This window comes from Cupressus sempervirens, chromosome 1 (assembly GCF_028749045.1).
Source record: "Cupressus sempervirens isolate cs-2001-9-10 chromosome 1, ASM2874904v1, whole genome shotgun sequence".
Taxonomy (NCBI): Eukaryota; Viridiplantae; Streptophyta; class Pinopsida; order Cupressales; family Cupressaceae; genus Cupressus; species Cupressus sempervirens.
The window spans coordinates 108,999,797-109,027,478 of record NC_143118.1 but is presented as its reverse complement, the minus strand read 5'-3'; positions in this window follow the sequence as shown (position 1 = coordinate 109,027,478).

The following is a 27,682-nucleotide window of genomic DNA, read 5'->3' as shown; positions in this document are numbered from 1 at the left end:
TTTAATATACTACACATCTTTTATCCCACATTGCCCATATGAGTTGAGCAGACCCTTGGAAATAGAATAAAAGGAAGCATTTGTGGCTTCATTAGCTAGGTTGAATATGAGAAGAAATTGGTGTGTGAGTTGTAGCTCTATTCTTGGCATTTGAGGACATCTATCCTCTCTTGTAACATTCTAGAAGTCATTCCCTTGGGGTTTTTCCTTTTGAATTCTTTGTTATTGGCTTCATTATCAGGCAATTTAGTTGCATTTCTAGCTACAGGCAGATTTGGTATTTTGCTCATATCTTCTTCACTTCTTTTTCGACACTTATGCTGCTTTGAGGGAATGATATTATGAAGGTAGTGGACTGATTGAAGGACAAAGCACTATAGCAGCATGTTTGAAAGCATGGGCTAGAGTATTATGTCAATATTACTGAAATAATTAGTGAGTTGATAAATCTGCCATGTATTTGGTTTTATGAATTCTGAAAATAACATTTTATTAGTAGCAGTTCATTTCCACTTTGCATATTATTGTAGTTTCTTTCTCTTTTATGTTGTATGATACCAATTCCATGCACAAAACACAACAAACAAATAAACGTCTTGATCATGTATTTTGCTTGTTTTCTTTTCTGCTTGTGGGTTACCCAGTGTCATTTCCACGTTGCTTCCTCTAAGATTCATGTGTGATACTGGAGCAATCCTTGCGTGTTTGTTTTGAGTTAGTTCATCAGTCCTCTAGATGGTTGGTGAAAAGGCCTTGATGTTCCTGGTAACCTTGGCAATTAACCAACAGTCCTATAGCAAATCTAGTGCTCAACTACATGGTGGTACTTCTCTTTGAAGTCCCCCATCCATCTCTAGCATCTGTCACTCCTCCCCCAGCTTATGCATCAGTATCTCTTTGAATCACTACTCACCTTTAACTTTAGAGATCCACAATCCTAGTCTTAGGGATCCACCAATCCAATCAATCCACCAAGCCTCATCTTTCAAGACCCACAATCCTAGTCCTAGGGATCTCTGAAACCCATCTTCCACCAATCTGACTCTTTGAAATCCTATTGCATCAACTTTATCATCCCATCATCCATCTCCCTATCCTATATTCCTTTTTATATAGTACTCTGCTCCTTCATCCCCCCCCCCCGCAATCCTAGAAAGTCTTAAGCTTGTGCATCTGATTTCCCTTTATCATCCTCCTGTAGTGAGATTTTGAGCTAATTCAGCCCCTTCTCTTTGCCAACCTATTTCTTAGCTCATCTCAATTTCTTGTACTTTTCAAGAAGTCGCCAAGCCTCATTTCTCTCCCCGTCGCCTTCTTGAGAGGGTGTTATCTAAGTCTAGTCTCTTCTCTTCTTATCAGAGACTGGGGCAACCTTGTTGCTAAAAACATCTTCCTCGTGTCGTCTCCATTCAAACTTCTTTGAAATAGTGTTGTCTCAACACTATGTCAAAGAGGGGCAAAATGTAGACACCTAAATTTGATTACACAGCTTTGGTAATCTAATTTAGCCATCTCTAAAGGCATCATTAATTAAATTCTTATTTAATTAATCCTTGGCCATCCCCTAGCTGATTAATTTAATTAATCGTCTATAGTCCTAATTGATAAATCAAATAACCTATCATTTATCAATTAAATCCTATTCTCCTATCTAATTCCAAAATCCCCATTTATTAAATAAATCTATTTGATAAATAAATCCCTCAAATCTAAAAGCCCCTAACTTATCCCTAATCCTCCATTTAGCCTAATCCACCCCATCCACCCATACTAACCAAGCTTAGCCACTAACTCACCCAACCTCATTAATGTCATCCACTTGCACATTTCTAACATTCCTAATATAATCCTAAACCCAAGCCTAATCCACCCCCTAATGTTGTCACATTCCCTAAACAAGTTTAAGACTTTCCTAAACCAAACCAAAGTCTCCCCTCAAAATATCCCAACCACAAACTTGATGAAGCCCACAAACCCTTAAATGCTCTTACAAGCCCACTCATGACTCTTACACCTCTCTCACTTATGACTCTTACATCCCTCTTACATACTCAACCTCCCTCATCAAGCCTTTAACCAACCCCTTATCCTATCCTCTCACACTCATCCTCCTTGTGACAAGTGTCACCTTCCCTTTGGTGCTAAACAAGCACAATCCATGTGCTCTCCCTTGAGTGCATTCTATCCCTCCTTAAGCTTTCATCTCTCCTTGCATCTAAGCCATCCATCCCTCTACCCCTTGGCCTATAAATTGAATCCCCTCCCAAGCCATTTCATCACAATCCTTTTAGTAAAGTCATAATGCTATTTTGAGAGCCAAATCCATAGTCATACTCTTATAATGCCAAATTGAGAGCTCACAAAGCTACCAATTTTCCATTACCCATCTCCATCCATTGAAGCCATCTTGAGCATTTGAGCACACATACCAAATCTAAGCAAATAGACTCATCCCCAAAACAAGAAAGGAATTCATTGAGAGAACCTCTTAATGGTTCATATTTTCAATTGAGGGCTTATCTTAGTCTCTCTTATATGTTATGGTGGTTTAATGTGTGAATGATTTTGTTTTCATTAAATTAGTGTTCTTAGCATATTAGATTAGTGTATACAGGTGAATTCTTGAAGGGTTTCCTTGAAGGGTTCCAAATAAAATCAAGGATAGAGGTGACAAGGAAAGTTTATTAGGGATTCAACAGATAAACTGAACAGAGATCTGAAACTACAAAGTGAGTTGTAATCATATAGATCAAACCCTATTATTTTCTTTCTAATCGTTGTAAATAGTTTGTATTGAAATCCTTTTAATTAAAGGTTGACCTAAAAGTCATTAAGGACTTAACAATTTGTGTAAATCCTTTAACTGGGTGGCATTCTAATGGAATGTTCTAAAGTCCTCTAACAAGGTCAGTCCTAATAGGGTGATTAAATCCTTTAACTAGGTCACATTTAATAGTGTGCATTATAACCTTTAAGAGGGATGTCTCTTAACAAGGTTGACTTTAGAAGAGTGGAAAAGTGGCAAAATATTGTTGGTGGTTTTTTCCAAATTGAATTAAATATTAGTGTTAAATTTTTGTTCACTAGTAAATTTGGACCAAATTTTCAACAAATTTTGGTCAAAATTTTGACCCATGTTGGTTAAAATTTTGACCAAGCAATTAGTCGCAATTTTTCTCATCAAAATTTCAACCAAATTGCAGGTTGGTCAAAATTTTGATGAACATATTCATCAAAAGAATTATATTTTTTCTGACCATAATTTGTTATTAATAGTCAAAATTTTGACCAAATATTGGTCGAAACTTTCCAAGAATTGATCAAAATTTTGACCAATTCTTCATAAAAAACTTTCAAGAATTGATCAAAATTTTGACTAATTCTTGGTGGAAACCCTTGAGGAGTTGGTCAAAATTTTGACCAATTATGGCCCATCCCATGACCATAATGCCATAGTTGTGACCAGGGTTGGTCAAAATTTCAACCAATTCTGGCCCATCCCATGACCAAGATGCCATGGTCATGACCAAAGGGTTTGTCAAAATTTTGACCAATTCTTGGTGTAAAACCTTGAGGAGTTGGTCAAAAATTTGACCAAACTAAGTTGCTTTAAAAAAAATGTAGTGGGTGAATCCCCCAATGAGTGCCTACCTATGGACTCTCTCTTAGATCATCTTCTTTGATCACTCGACCGGTGCAATTTTGGAAGAGGCTTGGCAATGGTTGTCATTCTATAGCACATTTGTTCTGAAGTTGATCTAATGGTGATCCCTCATCTAGGATTAGGTGGTTAATTAGCACTCTAGAATTTTTTTATGAACCTATTGTGGCTAATGGGAGATTTGATAATGAAAGCTCCTAGTGACCCTCCAATAGAATCAGTGATGGTGTTCAACAAAGACACATTTTCCAGATTTCAAATATTGGCATTAGCATCCTTTCTATTTGAGGGTTGTGAAGCATCCTAATTGCTATGAAAGGGCTCCCCAAATTTGTCTCTATGCAACTTCATTGGCACAATTTTTGGAATGGTTTAGCAGCAGTTATCATTCCAATGTGTCGTTGTGGTTGCCTAGAAAGCGATCTAAAGGGTGAGCCATCATCTAGTAGTTGGGCTACTTATCACAAGTGATGAGAAAGCATTTGGTATTAGAAGCTCCCGATGGCCATCAAATGGAGCCATGTACAAGAATGAGAAAAGGATAATTGTAGTACCAAATTCCAAATAAAATCAATGATATCAAATCTATAAGAGCAGAATGAAGCAGAAGCCCATTTTCTATGTGTGGCTCCCTAAAGATGATTTTTTTTTCTCACTCCATTGGCATAAATTTAGGAGTGTGGTTTGAAAGTGGTTTTTATTCTAGTGTGTCATTATGATGATCTAGAAAGTGATGAGAAGGGTGGAGCTTGCATCTAGCACTTGGGATGTTTGTGCAAGCAAGTAGGGAAGCTCCTATTGTACAAGCCTATTTAGATGAAGTAGAGCTATTGGCACCATCATCAACCACAAAAGAATCATTAAGAGCAGAGTCTAAATCCATGAACCATTAGGGGCATTAATTTTGATATTCTTGGGGAGGCCCTTCAAAGAATCAACCACCATGAGGATGCACATAAAGATCTTCCATGATAGCAAGGTTTCAACATAAAATGGAATCATTGTTGTGACAATCACCAAAATTCAAACTCGCAATGGATCATTACATCCATAGGTTAGGTGTCTTCATTGGGAAAACATATATGGAATACATGTGTCTTCATGGGACTATTTTTCTCATAGGTTGTAGGCTTTTACTTCATTGCAATAAGAGCTCATCTTGTTGAGAAAGGTGTATTACAATGGTAATAATTTATCATGCTAACATTTAATAAGTACATTAAAAGGATTTACAATAAAGCATTTTCTTCCTATCCATAGATGCTTCCTAATTATTTTCCTAAGGAAATAATCAAAGGTGAATTGGAACTTACCTACTTCTTTTGAACTAAACCATATAGGAGAACATTAAACATTTTTACTGCAGGAATCTAGCCACATCCCCTAATCTATTTAACTATTTTTAAAGCCATCTTCATATCTTGATAGCATTACCCCTGTACATGATCTTGCAAGCCTATAGGATAAAGAGAACTTGCAATACTTCCAAATCATATGAGGATTCATTGTCCTCCAAATCAATATGCAGATCACTTCCAAACTTTCCCTATTAAGAGGAAGTAAAATGATATTTCAATTAGGATATAGAATAATCTTGATCAATATTTCAGTTCAAACATCAAAAGCAAAAAAATATTTGAACTTTATAGAAAAATACAACCATGAGATAACAAATAGAAAACTACATCCATTTTTAGAAGATTATATTTTCTCAATACGCTCGGGACAATATTAAGGATTCACAATATTTAGACTTTTCTACAAGGAAATAATTGACTGCTCCTCACTACTTTAAATAGGAATTAAAAAATTATAGTTGCATCAAATTTGTCCCTACATCACATGTAAATTTGAATCTTCCTTAGCCAAAGCCAAATTGTTCAACTATAATTATGATATAGACTCATACATCAATTCCTTGTTTTGACCTGCATAATGTTCTTCATGTAGTCATCATATTCATGTTTCTTTGTTTTCTTGTAACATTTAGTATTTATAAGAACAATTGATGACCTACAATTTATCTATCAACAACAAGATAATATAAAAGTGGAAGACTCTTCAAAACCCATGATACTGAATTCAAAGAAGAAATTTACATTTCTAGAAACAAATTATGTAACTAAGTAGAGACATTTTTCCTAACTGACTACTAGCAACAAGATACTTGTAATGAAAATAACAAATAATGTTCATTATTCCTTCACTTATTGCTCTAATCCTTCTATGTTCCTCTTTTTTAGAACTTATTTTCACTCTTAACATTTATGAAATGTTCTAATTAGCTCTCTTACAACCACCTTCGAAGCCTTGTTTCATTATTATCAAGTTATAGATCTCATCATGCACAATTTAATAATACCACGAATGTGCGATTACAATACAATTTAAATTGTGATTTTAATTTTACATATACAATGATTATTCTCTTCTTTGGAATCAATATATAATCCCCAAAAAGTGAGGTTTTCAAGTCATAATTGCTAAAACCAAATAATTTGAGAACAAATCAAGCTAGCTTACACACATGTGCGTACACACATGCACGTGTGCATGCACACGCACACACACACACGCATGCACACATGTGCGTGCACACATACACACGCACACACACATGCATACGCACATGCACATGCACACACACATGCACACGCACATGCACACGCACACGCACACACACATGCACACGCACATGCACACACACATGCGCGCGCACACACAGACACACACACATGCACATGTGCATGCATCCACACATGCACAGACAGATCAAAGAAATATCCTCTTAAATCAAATTGTTCTAGATACCTAAGGTGTAAGGCAATGAATGGTGTCTTTCCCTATATTATACCAAGAAGAGTGTGAGATAGACTCTGAATAGGTTTAGCAACCTTCAGTGCCTAGTAATTAGTGTGTTGCATAAAAATGTAATAACAGAATGAACACTAAGCAAATAATGCATATTCCTACATGATTATGTAAACCTCAAAATATGCAAGAAAACAATGTAAAATAGAGATAACATGAAATAAAAAGCGCATTAAACTATTCAAAATAGCACATATGCAAACCTCATGAAATCATCAAGTGTAGATAATTTCATTATTGTGGGATGTGGTTGCTCACAAATCTAGCAGCATAACAATAAGGTAGATAGTACTTATGAAAATGAGGAGGGCTCTTCTTTTATAGGAAAATGGATGCAATGGATGGCTACGATTGAATACAAGATGGATGGCTAGGATCTCTCAAGATCAATGAGGTGTCCATGAGGTGGAGGCTAAGTAGACTCCATGTGGATTAGGGTTTTGACCATTCAAAGGGGGAAAGATGCTCACACATGTGTGAGCAACCTTTGATGTGACATGTCAATGATAGGTGTAAGAGGTGTGTAAGATCATGTTTCCTCACACATGTGTGAGACGCCTTTAAAAGTGATGGGTCAATGACATGTGTAAGAGGGTTGGAGGCTCAAGGTTTCTCACACATGTGTGAGACACCTTGGTTCACATGTGAAGGGGGACAAGGTTGTAAGTGTGTAAGAGTCACATGTCACATGTGACTAGGGTTTGCTAATCCTTTGATTAGGATTGTGCAAATGATTAAGGATGTGATGAGATGAGGAACTAAGATTAATTAGTGGATAAGTAGATTGACCTAGGTTAGAAGGATGGGTTAGGTTAGGGAAGTGAGGTTAGGTGAGGGTTAAAGGTAGGAGCCATGTGCTCAAATAGGATTAAATTTAATATTTAATTCCAAGAGGGATTAGGCAAGGATTAATTATGTAAACAAAGTACTTAATTAAAAGGGATGAGTTAGGATTTAAATAAACCTTAGTTTGTTTAAATCAAGAAAAGGTGAACATAATTAAATAAATGTAAAATTTATTTAATTAAAGGTAAGGGAATTAAATAAATAATAAATATTTATTTAATTGGTCAAGACACGTGATTTGGACAATTTTAGGTGTCTACATTTTGCCCTTCTTTGATATAGCATTAGTAATTTTATATCAAAGAAGAAGAATATATAGTGGCTGAAAGGATAAGACTAGTAGCATGATGCTCTAGTCATGAAAGGATGAGGAAGGATGATGAGGATGGAAGGGTATGCCCCCTCGAGAGGACATGTAGGTTAGGAGAACACGGATGTTCTCTCAAAATGGAAAAGGAAGAGGATGGAAGGGAGTTATGTTGCAATGGTGTGAACAACCTAAGTTTGATATTGTATTTAACACTATGCGCCAAGGTATAAGGAACCAAGATGACAATGTGTCAAGTACATGAAAAAAGGTATCTAATACAACCATATGCCTTATGAAACCATGATATAGAAGACCATGATTCTTGGGACAATAGGTTGCAAAGACCATGATAGATGCAAAGACCATGATAGATGCAAAAAGTACTAATGCAAACAAGTAACAAGCAATCGTGCATGAAAAACCAAAAGAAAAGCAAAAAAATTTCCCTCAGTCAAGTTGAAAACCCATTAATGCATTGATTGATAATGATTGATTAAGGATGGCAAAGCTAATGATACATGTAATCCACATCCAAGGATTGGAAAGGATTCATCCCATGATAATGATGTTTGAATATGATTAATGGATTATCAGCTGATTAGGTCAAATGGATGAATTGATTAAGGATTGATGTACAAGATTGCAAGATTAGATTGATTGGATTAATATTGATTGCATAGTGAGAATTTTTTGATTTTTTGATTTTATGGCGGATAGAAGAATGAACGTGGATGAGATTGGAAGAATAGATATTGATAGGATGAAGAATGATGGGAGTAGAATAGAAATTTATTTGATGTGAAAGGATTAGAAGAAGGAAAAATTGAGTGAATTAGAGGATGAATGAATTTGATTGAAGTGATCGAAAGAATTGGATTGAATGTGATATGAACGAATAGAATAGATAGAAATGAATTGATTAGAGGAATGTGTTAGAGAATGGATAAAATGAATGGATTGAATGAATGTGAGATAGAATGAATAGAATGGAACCAATGACAAGGGAGGGTCAAGGTATGGTAAATGGAGGAAAAAGCAACATGATGTTGGTGGATGCAAGGAATAGTGAAAGGATATGAGGGGCCAAATGATATGGTGTTGGAAAGTGTGAAACCAAGGACCATGTTTCAAAGGAGTCCAAATGCCCCATACCAAGGATAGGAAAATGGAAGAAAATATGGTGGGAAAGGATGTGTGGAAATGGAAGGAGAGATGGTGTGAAGGATAGCATATGGAGGAAGAGAAGGATTGTGCTCTTCCAAAGCATGTATGAACATTTATGGTATTGTGCCTCTAATAGTGATCACAAGCATGGGGATGAAAGTAGAATGAATAAGTGATATGGGAGGGAGGGTATGAAAAGGGAATGATGATATGGACAAAAAGTGTGATATGAAGTGGAGGAAAGGTATGGGATAACCAAGATCAAGGACATATGAAAGAGGGATGTAAGCATGTAGGAGTATGGATGGAAAATGGATGAATGACAAGGACGATGGGATCCAAGATATGGACAACATGTCAAGATCAAATATATGGAAGCATTATGGACGTATGTAGGATAATGTATGGATAATGAGCAAGGGATATGGAAAGTGAGCATATGGATGGATGAAAAGAAAGTGAAAGTCAAGATCAAAGATGGAAAAGGGGCTAATGAATGGTAGAGGGAAGGAGGGAAGATATGTATGGAAGCTTTGTATGAATGGAGCTTGCCACCAGTGTAGAGTGAAAGTGGAGGAGGAAAAGTGAATGGATGGATAAGCAGACATGGAAGACTATGGATACATGATATGAGAATGAAGGGAGGACTCAAGCATCTAGATATATGGATGGTATCCCTTGAATTTTTATTATTCCTTTTTTCTTTTTTCTTTTCAATAAATTTTGATTATTTGCTCATAGATGTTGATAGGGTAGTGAACGGAGGAAAATGGCTTATGAAAAAGGTTGGATTAGGGGGTGGAGCGGGTGGGAGGAAGATATGGTTGATGGATGCTAGGTTGGAAGGCTTGTGAATGAGTGGATGAAGGAGGAAAAAAGATCAGAATTGGCACACACCTTGAAGGGTGATGGAAAGGAGGAAATTGTGGAGGACATGTGAGTTTGGATTTTGGGATATAGGGACCCAAAATAGATGAAGGAGACGATGGGTTTGGGATGTCAGGTTTGGGTACATAAGGACCCAAAATGGATGTGAAAGCCTTTCGATTAGTGGAATTGGATGTCATTGTGAATCTTTCTTTGAGATTCATTGGTATCCACAAAAATTTTGCATTTTTTATTTTAAGCCTTTGTGACTTTTTGATTTTGCTTTGTATCAGATTTGTCTTTACTCGAACATGTCGTTTAGAGGGGACATGTTGATCCTTGTGCTTTTGTGGATTTTTGGCTTTATTCTCTTTTTCTTTGGCATCCAATTTTCTTCCATTGGCCATGGTATGGGTGCATGAAGGTAAAGGAAATGGAGAGCGTATGGATGGTGAACATTGGAAGGAATTCAAGGATGTGTGCCTTTGATGATCTTGACTAGGGCCATGAGGGGATGAAGGGGAAAACATGGATATGGTAAATGGATGTATGTAGGGACCCAAAATGGATGGAAAGGATGAATGGTTTGGAGGTGGAACATAAGGACCTAAAATGGATGGAAGATAAGGACCTAGAATGGACTTGGAAGATGAATGATGGGAGTGTTTAGGTTTGGAAGGAGGAGTTGTGGAAGGTGTACAAACATCTTGAGATGCTATTTCTTCAATGGGATACTTAGCATTTTTAATACAAGATGCGAGTCCAGGTGTATGGGGTTCATGAGTGGATTGGATAGGTGTGATAGGATCATGCGGAGGATCAGGATCGCAAGGGGGATTATGAGGGATAATAGGATCTTGAGATGGAGGGGGATCATGAAAGGAAAATGAAGGGGTGCTTTGATCTTGACTTAAAAGAGGATCACGAAGTGGAATGCATGGATCGTGAGATGGAATAGGATCATTGAATGGAATGGAGGGAATAGAACCATGAGATGGAGTGATTTGATCTTGACATGGAGGAATATTAATGGATGGAGTGGAAGGAACTTTTGCATGAAGTGGAGGATCGACGGATGCAAACTCTTGAGAGGGAATGGAAGCAGTAATGCGCATGGTACATGGAATGCCTTGATCTTGATTAGGAAGGGGATCGTGAGATGGACTAGGAGGGATAAATGGATCTTTAGGGATAAGGGAATGATGGGATGAATAAATGCTCGGATCTAGAGGAGAAGAGGCATCTATAATGTCATGCTTTGGAGGAAGGTCATTAGATGGAACTGGGGGTATCACTTTGGGTGATTGGATTGCTTCATTTTGTATTTTACACTTAGCCAAGAATGATGAGAAATACCCCTTACGAGGTGGGGATGTTTTTGGAGGATTAGGATTGTTTGAAGGTGGAACTATGGTTAAGGGATTGCATGGAGGGTTGGGGTTGGATGGGACATGAGGACTAGGATCTTCGAAACATGGGGGAAGATGACACATGGCATGGAAGGTGGCCTCTTGTTGTTGGCTTGCGAAGAGATAATTCTTTAATTGTTCCATTTCCATGGCGAGGTCATTTGTGTTTGAGGAAGTGTGTGGGATAGGAATGGAATCGTATATAGTGGAAGGGTAAGAAGGTGGATTTCCCTTGTCAAAGGTAGAAGAATAATGGACATGAGATGGATGAGAGTTGGATATGAAATGTTGAGGATGGATTTGAGATGCAGGTTGAACAGGAGGTATAACTCCATATTGTCTTTGAATATTGTCAACCATTTGATTAAGCAAATTCAAATCCATGGATGTTAGAGGAAGAGTGATGAAAGATTTGAGGATGGATGGGATAAAAACTTAGGACCAAGAGAAAATGTTGGACTTTGTGTTGATTTGATTTGAATTGAATTGGACTTGATATTGATTTGATTGAATTTGATTTGATTTGATTAGATAAGGATTTGATTTTGATTTGATAAAAACCCTATGATATTGCAAATAAGTGAATGCAAGATTTGAATTAAAGTCCAATGTTTATGAAAATGCTCCTATGACCAAAGTAGAATATTTGATGACAAGTTGAATTAGAGGAAGACAAATGAAATTAGGAAGAAGGATTATGGAGGAATATATAAATGGATTGAATTAAGAATTGATTAGAAAAGAATGAATTTGACAAGGGATTGAATTAGAAGAATGATGATGTGGAGGATTGAATTAAGAATGAATCATGATATTGGCCAAGGAAATTGAAGTTGGATGATGATGAAGCATGACTAGGATGAAGATTAGGAAGTAGATTGAATGACGAGGAAATGATTTGGATGAATAGAGATGATGAAGGTGTCAAGTAATGTTGTGAATGATGAAGACAAGAGATGTATGAAGGTGATGAATGTGATGGAAAGAAGTGATGTGGAATGATGTGGACAACTTGACTAAGAGGTCTTAAACCAAGACTTGTTTTTGTTGTTTTTGAAATTATTTTTGATATTTTTTGGATTTTTGAAGTTTTATGATTTTTTTGGATTTTTATGTATTATGGTGTTTTTGGATTTTTAGGTTTTAAGATGCAAAATATATACAATGAAATATGTACAAGGAAAGTGTGTTTCAAACACTCAAGAATGTCAAACACACCAAAAAACCTATAAGGTTGCAACTAGGCTATACAAGCATCAACTAGAGGGTGTCCTCGATATACGCAAGGTATGTGAGGCCCAAATCTATGGATGAAAGAAAATACTGACACACAATCGGGGGGAGACGGTAACCCAAATCTCCTCCTTCACTTCTCAAAGGTATAAAGTTCTTTGGGGCTTAGCAAAGAGTGACAATATTATGCTTCCAAGAGAGTTGTCTTTCAATTCACCTCCCAATTTTTATACTCCGCCAGAACACTGGAGTTGAGGTCGTCCCAAGGGGTAATGAAATCCCCAAGCAAGCCTCCTAAAAAGAAAAATAAGACCACTTATTTCTTGTGCACCCAAGATCACCTAAAGGCGCGAGGGGAGAGAATACATAAGTGGCCTTGGGGTTTTTGCATAGTGGAGTAGCAGTGGGGAAAATGGCGATAGGGAGTGGATCCAACAAGCTAAAGGGAAGGTAGCAGGCTGAGGCAGAAGGGGGGCAGAGCAACGAGGGTGGCATGGGCAGAGCAACTACCGTGGGTGGTCATAGGTGGCGGCACCATGGGGAGTGTAGGGAGGAGCAGGCTGTGATGGTTGTGATGGATAGGAGGCCATGAGCCATCAGTTTTTGTAGAGGAGCCAGGTGGCGCAGGAGGCCATGAGTAATGAGCTCTCCTAACAACACTAGGTGGTGATCGCATCGGCTAGTGGTGGAGGGGGAAGATGGTTATGGAGATAGGAGGTTGTTAGCAGAGGCGAAGAATGAGCCACTGGTGGGAGGGCGAACGCAGGTAGAGGAGAGAAGCAGCAGGGCACCGGGAGATGGGCAGCGGTGAGGACAAAGCAGCCGCTACGGGGAGGTTTCATTATTGTGGGATGTGGTTGCTCACAAATCCAGCAGCATAACAATGAGGTAGATGGTGCTTGTGTAAATGAGGAGAGGGCTCTCCTTTTATAGGAAAATGGATGCAACGCATAGCTAAGATTGAATGCAAGATGGATGGCTAGGATCTCTTAGGATCAATGAGGTGTCCATGAGGTGGAGGCCAAGTAGACTCCATGTGGATCAGGGTTTTGACCATTCAAAGGGGGAAAGATGCTCACACATGTGTGAGCAACCTTTGATGTGACATGTCAATGACAAGTGTAAGAGGTGTGTAAGATCATGTTTCCTCACACATGTGTGAGACACCTTTGAAAGTGGTGGGTCAATGACATGTGTAAGAGGGTTGGAGGCTCAAGGTTTCTCACACATGTGTGAGACACCTTGGTTCACATGTGAAGGGGGACAAGGTTGTAAGTGTGTAAGAATCACATGTCACATGTGACTAGGGTTTGCTAATCCTTTGATTAGGATTGTTCAAATGATTAAGGATGTGATGAGATGAGGAACTAAGATTAATTAGTGGATAAGTAGATTGACCTAGGTTAGAAGGATGGGTTAGGTTAGGGAAGTGAGGTTAGGTGAGGGTTAAAAGTAGGAGCCATGTGCTCAAATAGGATTAAATTTAATATTTAATTCCAACAGGGATTAGGCAAGGATTAATTAAGTAAACAAAGTACTTAATTAAAGGGGATGGGTTAGGATTTAAATAAACCTTAGTTTGTTTAAATCAAGAAAAGGTGAACATAATTAAATAAATGTAAAATTTATTTAATTAAAGGTAAGGGAATTAAATAAATAATAAATATTTATTTAATTGGTCAAGACACATGATTTGGACAATTTTAGGTGTCTATAATTAGCATGGAAACATACCTTCTAATTGAATTAAAATAACTCAAGCAAAAAAATGTGGATAATTGAGAAACTTTATAGGTTCAGGCACTAAGGAAACTAATCTACTTTTCAACTATTCACATCAAAATAGAAATCTGTCTAAATCATGATAAAAAAATTGAGAATCAAATTGTAAGAGACTGGTACTAACCATTAAGTGATGCAAACTAGTCCTTAAGGGGGAACAGTTAAAAATATTTAACCAAAGAGCTTAAGCAACTGCTAGACTTATTAAATTGTGATTAGAATATTAATCTAAAAGAGCATAATTTATTATTATTTAATAGACTTTGATAAACCATTTGAGCTATAAGGTCAGTTATCCTATCATTGATGCAGCTAAGATGGTCTAAATGGAAAATACAAAGGCAAAGCATAGGGAAGCATGTACCACAATTCTTCATTCCTTAGAAATGTATGTATGTAGTGCAATAGTTCTAGCTCAAAGCATACAAATGAGTGAGTATAGTAAGGATCTCATCATTTTGGTGGACAAGTGGGTTAGCAAAAGAGAAATGAAAAGGGATTCTAGTAGCAAGATGGTAGATGCGAGAAATATGAAGGATCAGAAGTCTCATTGCCAAAAAGGAATCCCACAACTATAAACATTTTGGACTAATATTTGTATTTTAAAATTATTGCAATCATATTTGCATAAGCTAACAGACTAGGTGTCATTTCCAAATAGAAGATTTATAGTAGAACACAACCTGAGAACTATTATAAGTTCTTGATAAAATTAGAAATGATGGTCATTGCTTTAGATTACATGAAACTGAAGGTTTCTTTTATTATATTAATAAAAACCTTGCAATATTGTTGATACCCAAAATGAGTTGCATGTCTCAACTTAAGTAATTCATGTTGCACACATGAAATAGTACAATTAGGTTAATGGTATGAGATCTTATTTAAATCTCTTAAATTCAAACTTTGGAATAGTTATATGTTGAAATAAAAACAAAAGGAGACTTGTGTAGTACTATTTTTCATTGCATCCATGTTATAACTAAACCATAAATATAAGTGAACAAGGGCCACCCTGCAACTAGTCTTTGCCAAATGCAAAAGTATGCTAACAGTAATAATATTCAACAATAGTAGAGAAAAATTTAGATTTGTGGGATGTATATGCTTAGAATTCTATTGAGGTGATTTTCCATCAATATGGCTTAATCATAACTTGCATATATCATGCCAAACCCTAAAATATTTAGCTAGAAAATGCTAAATGTTTAGTTCCTAGTCCAACTCAAATCTATTAGGTGTATGCCTTGTGTGTCTTTTGTTAATTTCTATCATAGAACATTATAGCATCAAATAAGTTGTTCATGATTATAATTTGATATGCACGAAGAATTTAGTCAGAGAAAAGTTCAAACAGACCACCATGACTTTTAACTTGCCAAATGTTGCCCCACATTCTTCCTTTTCTATTTTGACTCCTTGGAAATTCATGTTTAGCCAACATTTATTGCCTAGTAGGTAAATATAGGAAAACACTAGTGATGATTAATATGATAGTTGTACAAACTATTGATAATATAGAATTACTTTAAACTTACCATGAAGGAAAGAAGTCATGTTAGAATGATGCTCCCATGTGTTCACAATAAATAATAATAAGTTAATCACAATATTGGCACAAAAATGAACTATACTTGATTCCCCAAATTAGACACATACAAAATTCATGTGAATAGAGTATATACGCTCATTAGAGAATTCCCATTTTTCTACCTAATGCTAGTACTACCTTCTAAGAGCCATGGACACTATTTCAAAGGATAATAAATGAGAAAGTCCTTGTGAGTTTGGATAATAAAATTTTAGTTTCATAAATGCAAGATGACCACATTGTACATCCATGTTTTCTAATAGATGTAAAGTCAGATGTAATATAATCTTGTCTTCTATAAAGTCTAAGAAATATAATTTTGTTGTTCTTTATGTCAAATTTCTTCAACACATTTCTAAAGATAGTTTTGCTAGTGATGTTGAATGACTTGATGCTACTCTAGACTTGACTTTACCAAGCAACAACAATGGCTTGATTTTGACATGACTAGTCATTTGGCAATCTACACGGTCTCTATGCTGCTAAGAAAATAATATTAATGTTTTAGATAGTTTAATACTATTCATCAATGATTTCCTCTTCCATATTTTTTTTGATGGAGTTCTATCTTGACATATTGAGCCATATAGACCCATTGACCTACTTGGAGATTCCAAGTGACGATTGGTAACTCTATTTTAGTTACACCTATAATTAATTTTCATATCAAAAGACTTGATACCAACAAGAACAAGTGGAAACTAGAATTCATATAGGAGAGTGAACAATGTGGAAAGATCAAAATTTTGGTAAGTCATTTAGACCTACCTACCTATCATTGTCTTAAAGTGTGTATGCCAAATATAAATGCTTTGTTCATTGATGTAAGAAATCCATATATATACTTTGAATATTCAAGTGATAACATAATCAAAACACAAAAAAATGCATAGGTCCAATTAAAGGATAAACACTTAATGAAATCATTTCTTCATGTATAAATGATATCTAATATTTTAGTGTATACACTAGTAAATGATGGTTCAATAACATAAATTTCAAAACAAAAGTCAAAAGGAACATAGAAATGAAATATCTAAAACAACTTATTATAGAAGGAAATAGTTATGAAGTTCATAATCTTAAATGAAATACCATAAACAAGTGATTATAGGAAAATAGTTATGAAGTTCATAGTCTTTTCAACTTGAATTTCAAACAACGATTATCCTTGCTAGTGAGGATGCTCTCCTGAGGTACAAAATATATTTGAAGTACATAGATTTACTTTTATAATTTTTATCCTCAAATTCAATTATCTTAATTTCCATTTTTTCAAGAAAAGGTGTGCTCTGAAGAAAGCAACTTATCCCTACAACTTCTTTGCGGTCAAAGTTACCAATAATACATGTATTTTCTTGAGGTTGAAATGTGGAGATGCAAGGCACTCCAGTATAGAAAATCTTGCCAGGTCCTACATTACAGTGTCATGAATCATTAACTTAACCTAGATTTAGTTTCTCACACTATAAAGCTAGGTTCTACTATATTCCTTTAGCTAAACCTATCATCTTTTATTTTAAAAAAAACATTCAAAATGTAGATCTTAAAACCTTGAAACTTTTAAAATAATTTAATTTTTCCTAGAAGTTGGTATGTTTGTGTGAATACTTGAAGAAGAACACTTGATATAGAGAGTGACTAAAGATTTGGGAGTCTATGAAGTAGAACTAGTGGGGGAACATCTCTCTCCCCTTCACTTTCAAATGGTTGATACGTGTTGATGTCAAGTTTCTTCAGGGACTAGAAATCACCTAATATGTCAAGAAATCTTCCTACTGATATTATCCAATTAGGGGTAATAATGGATAGTTCCCCCATACTACCTTTAGAATGCATTTTGAGTTTCTTGATGGCATGATAAATCTCATAGAACCTTACACCATTCACACTCAAATCCTTAATCTTGCACACACACATTCGCTCCAAATAATGGAATGAAAATGTTTAATAGATGGATTAATTACACTAGTAAATGTTTATGGAGAAGCCTTAAGATTTTTCCAAAGGATGGAAGGAAAATGATTTACCAAATTAGTGATGTTATAGTGATTGGTCGAAATTAGTTGTAGTGACTATCATAGTTGGACACAAAGGAGGGATCACACTAAGAAAATGAAAATGAGAGCATCCACATGAAAGAACACCAATACATCTAGTTTAGCATTCCATCAATACAAGAAATAAGAGATATCCAAAGCCCATATCACTTGCATGGCCACCACCACTACAACCAATAGGAAAAGTTCCTAAAGCAAGTCTACTTTATATTAGACACGATTATATAAAAGAAAGACATTAATGAGGGAAATTTATGGGATAGCCTTATAGGTTTAATTCTGGAATGGATGAAAGACCCTTTCTTGTAGAAAAAATAAAAGAGCATGGTTACTTACTTGTGGCACAATCATCACCTTCATATCCAAGAAAATAGTCACACTTTCCATCAATACAATCCCCATTAAAATTTCAAAAATGGGTACATTGACTATAAAAATCTAAGGATATGTCATGACAAAGTTCATGATAAGGAGGGAAAATCAACTCCCCTAAAAAGTAGATTAAGTGGATTTAAAATAGGGATAAGCTAGTGTCATTCCTTGTGAGAAAAAGATTTCTTTTATTTCAAATATGAAAAAAATTAATTGATGAAACAAAAATCAAAATACTTGGATAGACCATGAGAGAGAATATAAGATATAACATAATTGATAATACCATTGAAGCCAGGAAATTGGATTGGTCCACCATTTTCAAGACAAGCTCTACATTCTCCATCAACAACAATCTATAGATAGTGTAAAAAACACTTTAGACTTAAAACATAATTATCTTTAAAATTTTAATTTAATCTTGAGAGCAACATAATCCTTGCCACAAAACTTTATTGTCCACAATCAATGTATGCTTAATATTTTCAACATAGAGAAGCATAAGCTCTTGATAAAGGATCGGTGAGAATGGTTTAACTAATCATTAATGCTAATTCCAAAAAGCTTCCACCTTTGTTTTCTTTTCATAATATCAGTTATATTTGGTAAGTCCTAAATCTATAGGTGTAGTCAGGGTTATTCAATACTAACAATTGCATCATGTGGGTTAAAATGGCTATGTCAAAAGGAAATTCTATAGGTAGGTAGTAGTATAGCAATTTACAAATCTTATCCATCACTATCCATTCTTTTTAAATGTTCTCATAGCAACCTAATTATTTCTTATGTGTTGGCCCTAATACAAGTAACATATCTCTAGCAAAACACTGATAAAGGCCCAATTATTTTTACTAAATAGAACCTGCAAGGCAACTAAAGACATGTCAACTACCATGCAACTTATAACTTACAAGTATTGCATTAAAATATAATGAAAATTTAAAACAAAAAATTCTAAATAGAAGTTTAGATTGGAAGTTGTGGGGCATTGAAAACTTTTCACTATTGCAGAAAAAATCGTCCCCAAAATGTTCAAGCATTCAAATCCAACTAATGGGAGACATAAAGAAACTAACCACCAACTGTATTGTCAATGCAACAACTAAGAATTTAATGTAGAAAATAAGATATTCTATGTAATGCTAAGAGAATGTTTTCATATCTTCTTTCTCCACATTGCCAGTAATTGAATATAATTGAAAAAAGATGAATAAACAACATAGTCCCTCATCCTTTATTTTGACAAACCAATGCACAAATAGGTTAATAAATAAGATCTAAGATTTTGAATGGCTTTGAAAAACAAGTAAAAAAAAAACTAAAGTAGGAAATAAGCCAAAAGAATTTAGTTAAAACAAGGTATAGGAAACAATTTTGTTCCTAAAAATCTAAAAAGAAAACTACAAATTGCAGAAATTGATGCTTAGTAAGTCATAAGGAAAATCTTAAGTATCACAGATCTATCCCTCCTCACCTATTGAAGGAAGATATAGAGAAAAATCCTCAATGTGACTGTGCACTATAATTCAATTAAATTACCACAAATAAGGAAAGTGTGCAAATAAGTCATTCATTGGAAAATTAAAAGAGCTTCCTTCACTTTCTAGGAAAATTAAAGCAAGTTTGTTTGATATTACCAATCTCCCTTGGCCATCATTGTGAGGAAGCAGAGCATTTGTGATTAAGAACTAGCATTTAATTGTTCTTACTAGCAAAATCTTAGATATTTAAATGTTGAAAGACAGATAGGAAAAGGTCAAAAATCACTAAGTAAACAAGGAAAAAATTGAAAACATTTTGAATCCTTGGTTATTCCTTCTACCATGGGAAATTATTGATTCATCTGAACAAAAATTAAGAAATGTAGCCAAGGAATTTAAAGTAAGTGGATTGCAGCAAATAAGGATCAGGTTGAGGACCCATTGATTGATAGTTCACCTGATTACATGTTTTGAACAACCTCATAAATGCTAAAAGTATGGTTGTGACACACATTCTCATTACCCTGTGATAGACCAAGGAACAACAACTAAATGTAAACATCCTTGTAGCATAACAAGTTGCTCAAATTATAAGAAAACAAAGCACGAATTGATAATATTCAAAATCTAGATTGATTACCTTCTAGAATGAGATCTACAATAAGTTAAAAATATAAGTCATAGAATTTGGGAGAGTGAAGTAAAAGTTTGAGGTCCATGTACAAAAAATTTAAACTATTTTCAACTTTCATACACACCTCAAGAAATAAAAAAGCCATCATGTGCCTTAATCATGGAACGGATCACCTTATTGAGGGAATTGTTCTTGTATAGCACCTACACTAGTAAAATCATATCCATCACTATCCATTTTTTTTTAAATGTTCTCACCAAAACCTAATTATTTCTTATGTGTTGGCACTAATACAAGTACCATCTCTCTAGCAAACTCAATTATCATTGCAAAATGTTAATCATACATGAGTTGAATGAAAAATAAAAAGAACTTAAGTGCAAAAAACATCCAAAATGTCCTTCCAATGTTTGCACTCATCCTTTCCATCTAACATGACATTATTCACATTTTTGTGTATGCATTAAACAAGATTGTCAATATTATAAGCATTAAATTGTAGATTCTCAGAGAAATTTTGATCAAGAATAGATTGTAAAAACCAATGATTTTATTGGAGAACCAAAGAATCCTCATAATGATCATGATAGAGAAAACAATTAGAGAAAATACCAGAACCCACACCTATCATCTTTCAAGAAAGATAAGAATATTGTTCGTTGTACCCACCCAACCAACTATATCCATCTAGGCTCCTAAAGTTGGTCAAGGGATCTGAGTTATGAATCCTCAGTCTTAAGGACTTCTTGGTTGAGGCTAGACTCAATGGAGAAACCATTGATACCAAAAGGATTAGGAAATATTCATGTCAGTTCATCACTCATAATTCATTTTGAACTGTGCTATTTGAAAAGCATACTATTTTTGAGTTTATTGTTGAATGTTTCATATGTGAGCTACTTGCATACCCATCCAATAGATCATTATTTTAATAATTACCAAAATTTATTCTCTATCATGATCATTATTTTAATAATTAACAAAATAAGAACATTATATAACTACCAAAATGTATTCCCTATCTATATAGAGAATATATAACTGATCATGACTATATTACTACCGATGAAAGAACATCCAACAATGTGTAACTTGGATATCTTTGAAGTGAGTGGATATTGATATGACAGGGGCTTCATATGTTACATTAGTTGGATTTTGTGCAATTATTGTGCAATTATTAACAAGATAGCCACTTATAAATGGCATAATATCATTTTGATGAAACTCTTACCAGATACACACTTTGAAAAAAAATTACTTATCAATTTGATGAAACCCTTGCCAAATACATTATGTGATAAGAAAAGTTGTAGATTTCTACCACTTAGTAATGGCAACTCAAAATCTTTCAATCATCTACAATGGTGACTCAAAACCTATCAAATGTCTGTAATGGAAACTAAAACTTGTCAAACATCTACAATGGCAACTCAATCAACTTGCAAACCATATGAAAAATGCAAACATAAACAACAAAGGAACCTAAGGAAAATCAAAATACTATAAACAACAAAGGCATGAAAGGAAACCTGATGGAAAATGGTTACTTCTTACCTAAAATGGCACCCATGCTTGATGCAATAATTCCTAGTCATACATTAGTTCACTAATCAATCCCTCCCAACAATCAACTATTTATTAGGTTCAAGAACAAAAAGGAATCACTAAGTAAGATCCCTTCCAAAACAATAGTGGCTACTAAAAATTCCTACCTAAACAAAGTGGTAAACACTAAAACAAACTCACAATAATTAGTTATATTAAAAAAATGCTACTAATATGTAAAGCATGATCAATGACTAAATAGAAATTGGGTTGGCCAAAATCAATGATGTAAATTTACTATTGGTGAGTTAATTAGAACTTCAACAACTAAAAATCAAGAAGTATGAAGAAAGATAAATCACTATTTAAGATATTATAGATAGACAAGGAGGATCTAACTCTGAGTATGATAATTAGAAAGATTTGACACAAGTATAGATGAGTGAACATAGAAAAAGTACAAAGACTATGACTACTATTGAAAAAGTGGAGTAGACACAATTGACAAGGCTATAGCAAGCTAGCACACAATTATACCAAAAATTATTGTTGATCTACCATCACTTGATCTATCTACTCAATCATTGATATCCATAGAAGAATTACTAAATTCTATGAGTAGGCAAGAAGAGAAGAATATGATAGATGTTGAACAAGAACACTCAAAACTGAGTACAAGAACATTGAAAAGTGAAGGTAATACTAATGAACATAAAGAAAATGGTGATGCAAGGACTCAATCAAAGAACTTTGGAACTCAATAAGAATAAGAGAAGCATGAAATAACTCAAACCCAAGGTATCAATACATGTAATCCAACAACTATTAGAGCATAAAAGATAATTGATAAAGGAAAAGAATATGATGATGATGATAAGGATAAAGATAAATATGGAAAGAAGGAATATGGAAAAGGTGTAAAAAAAAAATGTCGAAGGAAAGATAAAACATGAAGAAAAAGAAGAGGAGGAGGAGGAGAACAATCACCCTCCCAACGATGAGCCCAAATTTAACATGCATAAGGAAAATGTACTAAATTTAAAGAAGAGCAACATAGTAGAATTCAAGTGAGTCTTAGATATAAAGATCGTGATGGATCAAAGGAGATCAAAGAGAATCAAGAGACAAGTATTAAACAAGACTTTATGAATTTTTAAATAACCTATGCCAGATATTACTGTAGATAAGGAGAACCTTATCCAAAGATAATTGAAAGTTTATTTGGATGCCACAAAGGCAATAGGAACAAGTTTTAAAGGTTAATTAGTTGAAGAAATTTCATGCAAAATGGACAAGAAAACAAAGAAAAAATTGTTGACCAAGCTTACAGATTCAAAAGGGAAATTATAGAAAGATATTGTTGTAGTATAGGAGATTGTAAATACAATAATGAGAAAATATACTCCTTTGTGTGGTCATCAAAAATTTACTATAGAAATATATAACCATGTTATCACAATTCTAAATAAGAAACTAAGTCATATCAAAGGATTAGACTAATGGATGAATATTGTACATCATTCATTAAGAATTAAGGAGTTAGATGCACAAGAAAGAGATCTTATAGTACAACACCATAAACTGATTGAAACTATTTTGAAGTTACAAGGAATGCTTAGTTTATATATTGATGTTATGAAACAAAACCTATTAGAAACAAAATATATTGTGTAGGTATCAGAGGATAGCACAATGGGTGGAATGTAGAATATAGTTGTAGACCATACGAGAAACGCAACCTGCTAACCATATGAGAAATGCAACCATAAATAGAAAAATCTCCAATGGAAAATGCAAACTACTACCTCAAATGCAATAAATAAAAAATGCAAACTACTACCTCAAATGTCTCCTATGCTCTTTTAAGACTAGATTTAAGGTAGGAAATAACAATGAACCAGAATGATTATCATTGCCAAAAGTTGCCTAAAAATGATAGGGCCACAATATGGTATGGTCTCCCTACCCTATAATTTTCAATAATCAATCAATTTATTTTAGGAGTGGGGAAAAAGGAAATCTCGAGTATGCTTATTGCCATGTTAGTTCGAATGGAGTCAAAAAATTGATGGTCACTAGGGTGAACCTATAGGGTAGGGGTAGGGCAAGATTAATTGGCTATAGTTTCCATGAAAAGAAGAATCCCAACTATAGCGTCATTGCATCCTACAAGTTTGAGAGCCAAAAATGTATGCAGATATAGATTCACCAGTGTGCAAGCATCTCTTCCTATCCCAACTCCAAGAATTCTATCGAGCCTCATAATGTAAAGGAAGTGCTAGGTCTTTAGCTTTAGCTCACCCAGAATAAGCATAGGGTTAACTAAGACATGCCATTATTTTTCTTCTCTATGCTCTTATATATAGGAGTTTCTAGGGTATGGCTAAAGATGATCACCTAGATATTATTTAAGCATAAACATTTGAAGGACATTGATGTTATACTTGACAATGTGAATGGGGAACATTAGGGCTCTTATCATTCCCCTACTAGAAAAGTACCACATTTGGATACCTCGCATGATAAAGCATTTAATTATATATACTAAAGATTTACAATATTTGTAGGATTAATGGGGTGACATACACACATCAATTTTGTCCTCTATTTGAAAAAGATAAAGGAACTCAAATTGGATGATTAGCATGGGGACTATCTAGCCAATTAAGGTTTTATTAATGAATATAAATTAATGAAACATGAGGCTAAGGACATTGTTGGGCAACTAGAGTTGGGGAGCTAAGAGGAGTGTATTTTTGAAGATTAGTGGTATGTAAGAGATGTCATACACTTAGGCCTGCACACATAGATATTCTCTCATAATGATTAAGGACATTCTGTCTAACTTTTTTAATCTATTTTGAACATAGTCTCTAATTATTTTTATTAAATGATAGATACTAAAAAAGGATACTAATGTTTATATAGAAGTCTAATTTTTTTATCCTTTGCATTTGAATTCTTGCATAACTCCTCTTAGCTTATGCCTTGAATCTTCCTAAATGTAAGTACTAGTATATCTTAAATGATAAAATTCCATAGACATTTATAAATAATTCAAAACAATTCAATTAGAAATTTTGTCACATGACTTATAATACCCTAATTTAAATACAACTATACATGAAAATTTATTCTAGAAATACATGGCTTGCCTCCAATTTTCTTTCTATTAAAAATCAAAACTTACCTTTCGAAACAGCTGGTCATTGAACTAGTGCCATAAAAAAAATTATAAAACAAAACTAATGTCTACCGAATATTCCTTTGCATATAATATAATCAGTAGATTCTTCAAACAAAATTCATGTCTAGGAATCAGCTTAACGAAAAATAAATTTATTCTATTCTTTTTCTCATTCTCCTGTTTTAATTATTTAATATTGGATGGCTGAAAAAAATTAACACTAAGGATAAACAATAAAAAAAGTTTTGAGTTTATCCCTTGATCATATTTCTTTATTAATTATAGGTAACACCTCTTTTTCTCAATGCCATTCTATAATGCTTCATGTCATTTTCAACTAAGGAAAAGAGTCTAGGTAGGGCTTTCATGAAACAATCATTCATCTTACTACCACCTAATCCATTCATATTTTCTTTTAAGTATCTAGAACTTCTGTATCAAATGTATATTGTCCATGTTTTCTAAAACCATTCATCTGAGACATTTCTTCTTTTGAAAATCATTTGTAACATTCATAAAACTTTGTAATTTGAGAGTTTGAGGAGTTGTAGGAAAAAGGATTCATGATGGGTTGGCATCTGAAGAGTGCAATAAATGCATATCTTGATACAATAAAATTGGTAAACTCTCTTGAAATGAATGATCATTTCAATTGAATATAAATAATCCTAATTGAATTATTACTGTTTAGAAGGCATGTAATATGGTAGAGTATTGTAATTTGGTCTAGCAATTCAAAATTGAATAGGGTGCTTCAAAAATTGGAGAATTTTCTATCAAGCAAAATGTAAGAGATCAAATTTTTCTCAAAGGGAAACTCCATATAAGAATTTAACTAATATCTTGAATTCTAAAGGGTTTTGTTGGCATAGCTACTATATAGTGGGTTCAATGGTACATGGTTGTATTTAGCTTTATCATGTAAGGTGTTGGTATAATGATAATGATTATATCTCTAATAAAATTCCTCTCCACCATCTATACATACATAAATTTTAGTGTGATAACAAGATCCACAAATTTTTTGAAGGAAGAAACAATTTTACAATGTTCATCCTCCTTAGAAATTATTAGTCTAACAATACTATATTCTTGTTATTTGTAGGGAATAGAGGGAAGATCCACATGGTTGGAGGATACTAAACCCCAGAGCAAAATGAAGGCACAACTTACTATACAAGTTTGTTCTTGTGTAGTTGCTTCCACTGTTGGACTTGTAAATGTTGCCCAGCATATTGGGGGCCAATTTATCTATATTTTAGAGGAAATAACTCTTAAGGAGATGTAGAAGACTAGAAAGGAATTGGGCATCTAAGATATTGCAAAATTTGTCATACGAGATGCCCAACAAATACATCCCACTTACAAAAATATAGATTTTGTTGTTATTGACTGCAAGATAGAAGACTATGGTGGAGTATTTAAGCACTTGAATATAAACACCATTCATGATGTAATTACCGATAACATGTTTGATAGAAACACCACTTTTGCATTTTTGAAGGGGTTGAAGAGGAATTTGGGTGCCCAATCAACTACCCTTCCCATTGGCAGAGGCATAGAGATCACTAGAATCAGTAATACTATTATTCACAAATGTACTTCCACAAAGATGAAGGGTGCATAAATAGGGCTAAATAATAATATACTAGAAATTTCTTAAAAGTAGCACAATGTATTTGTATGTCGTAACATTTAAAGAAGAATCACTCACAATCCACTTCTACAAATATTGTAATAGGTAGACAATTTGAACCATCATTTGAAATATCTTCTTAAGTTTAGATGCTTGTAAATTCCATGTTGTTTAAAATATTTCAACTTTCTTTTAGTTGAGAAATTTGTATGAATAAGGAAAGATTGTGTTTTCTTATACTTTTGTAATGTGATTAATAATTATAGACATTGTAACCTAGCAAGCGCAAATGAAAATATTTTCCTTTTATTCATATTTAATGTGTATGTCCCTTTACAGGTAGTTGAATCTTAAGAGCTTGAAAGATAGTTTATGAAAAATATGAAATGAAAATAAATAATAGAGAACACGTGCACACTTTTATTAAAATTTCAAAACAATAAGTAAAAAAAGCATGGAGAAAAAATACTCTGTTGCACATCTAAATAAAGTATTGCAAGTAGGATTAGCAATAAATTTTTAATCAAGAGTGTCCTCAAAATAGTAGTGATAAAATAATTAAGCTATGTCTTCCAACATGTTGAGTGGATGATGAGAATCCAACAAACATCTAGATATCATTAAGGTTTGATTCTTAGACTAAAAGTATTAAATAGTCAAAATGACTATTTTTTCAAGCTTACTTTCTTCCTTAATGTGAGATGTTTGAGAATGATCACAAACATCTAATTAGTACTATAATAGTTTGAGTTTATCAATAACACATTCAATAATTTCTAATTTCTGATTTCAAAGCAAGTAATACAAAATTTCTTACAACTCTACAAAGGCATACTCAAGGAAACCCATGTTTCTTCTATAAGGTTCTACAATACAATATGAAAAATTTAATGATTTTTTCATCTAAATATTCTACTAAAGACTATTGTGAATATTTAACCCCTCAACCCATGACACCTTTGGAAAAATGGACTTGACAAATAACTAATAATATTATCGTGCACTATATTGATATTTTCTAATTGTTGAT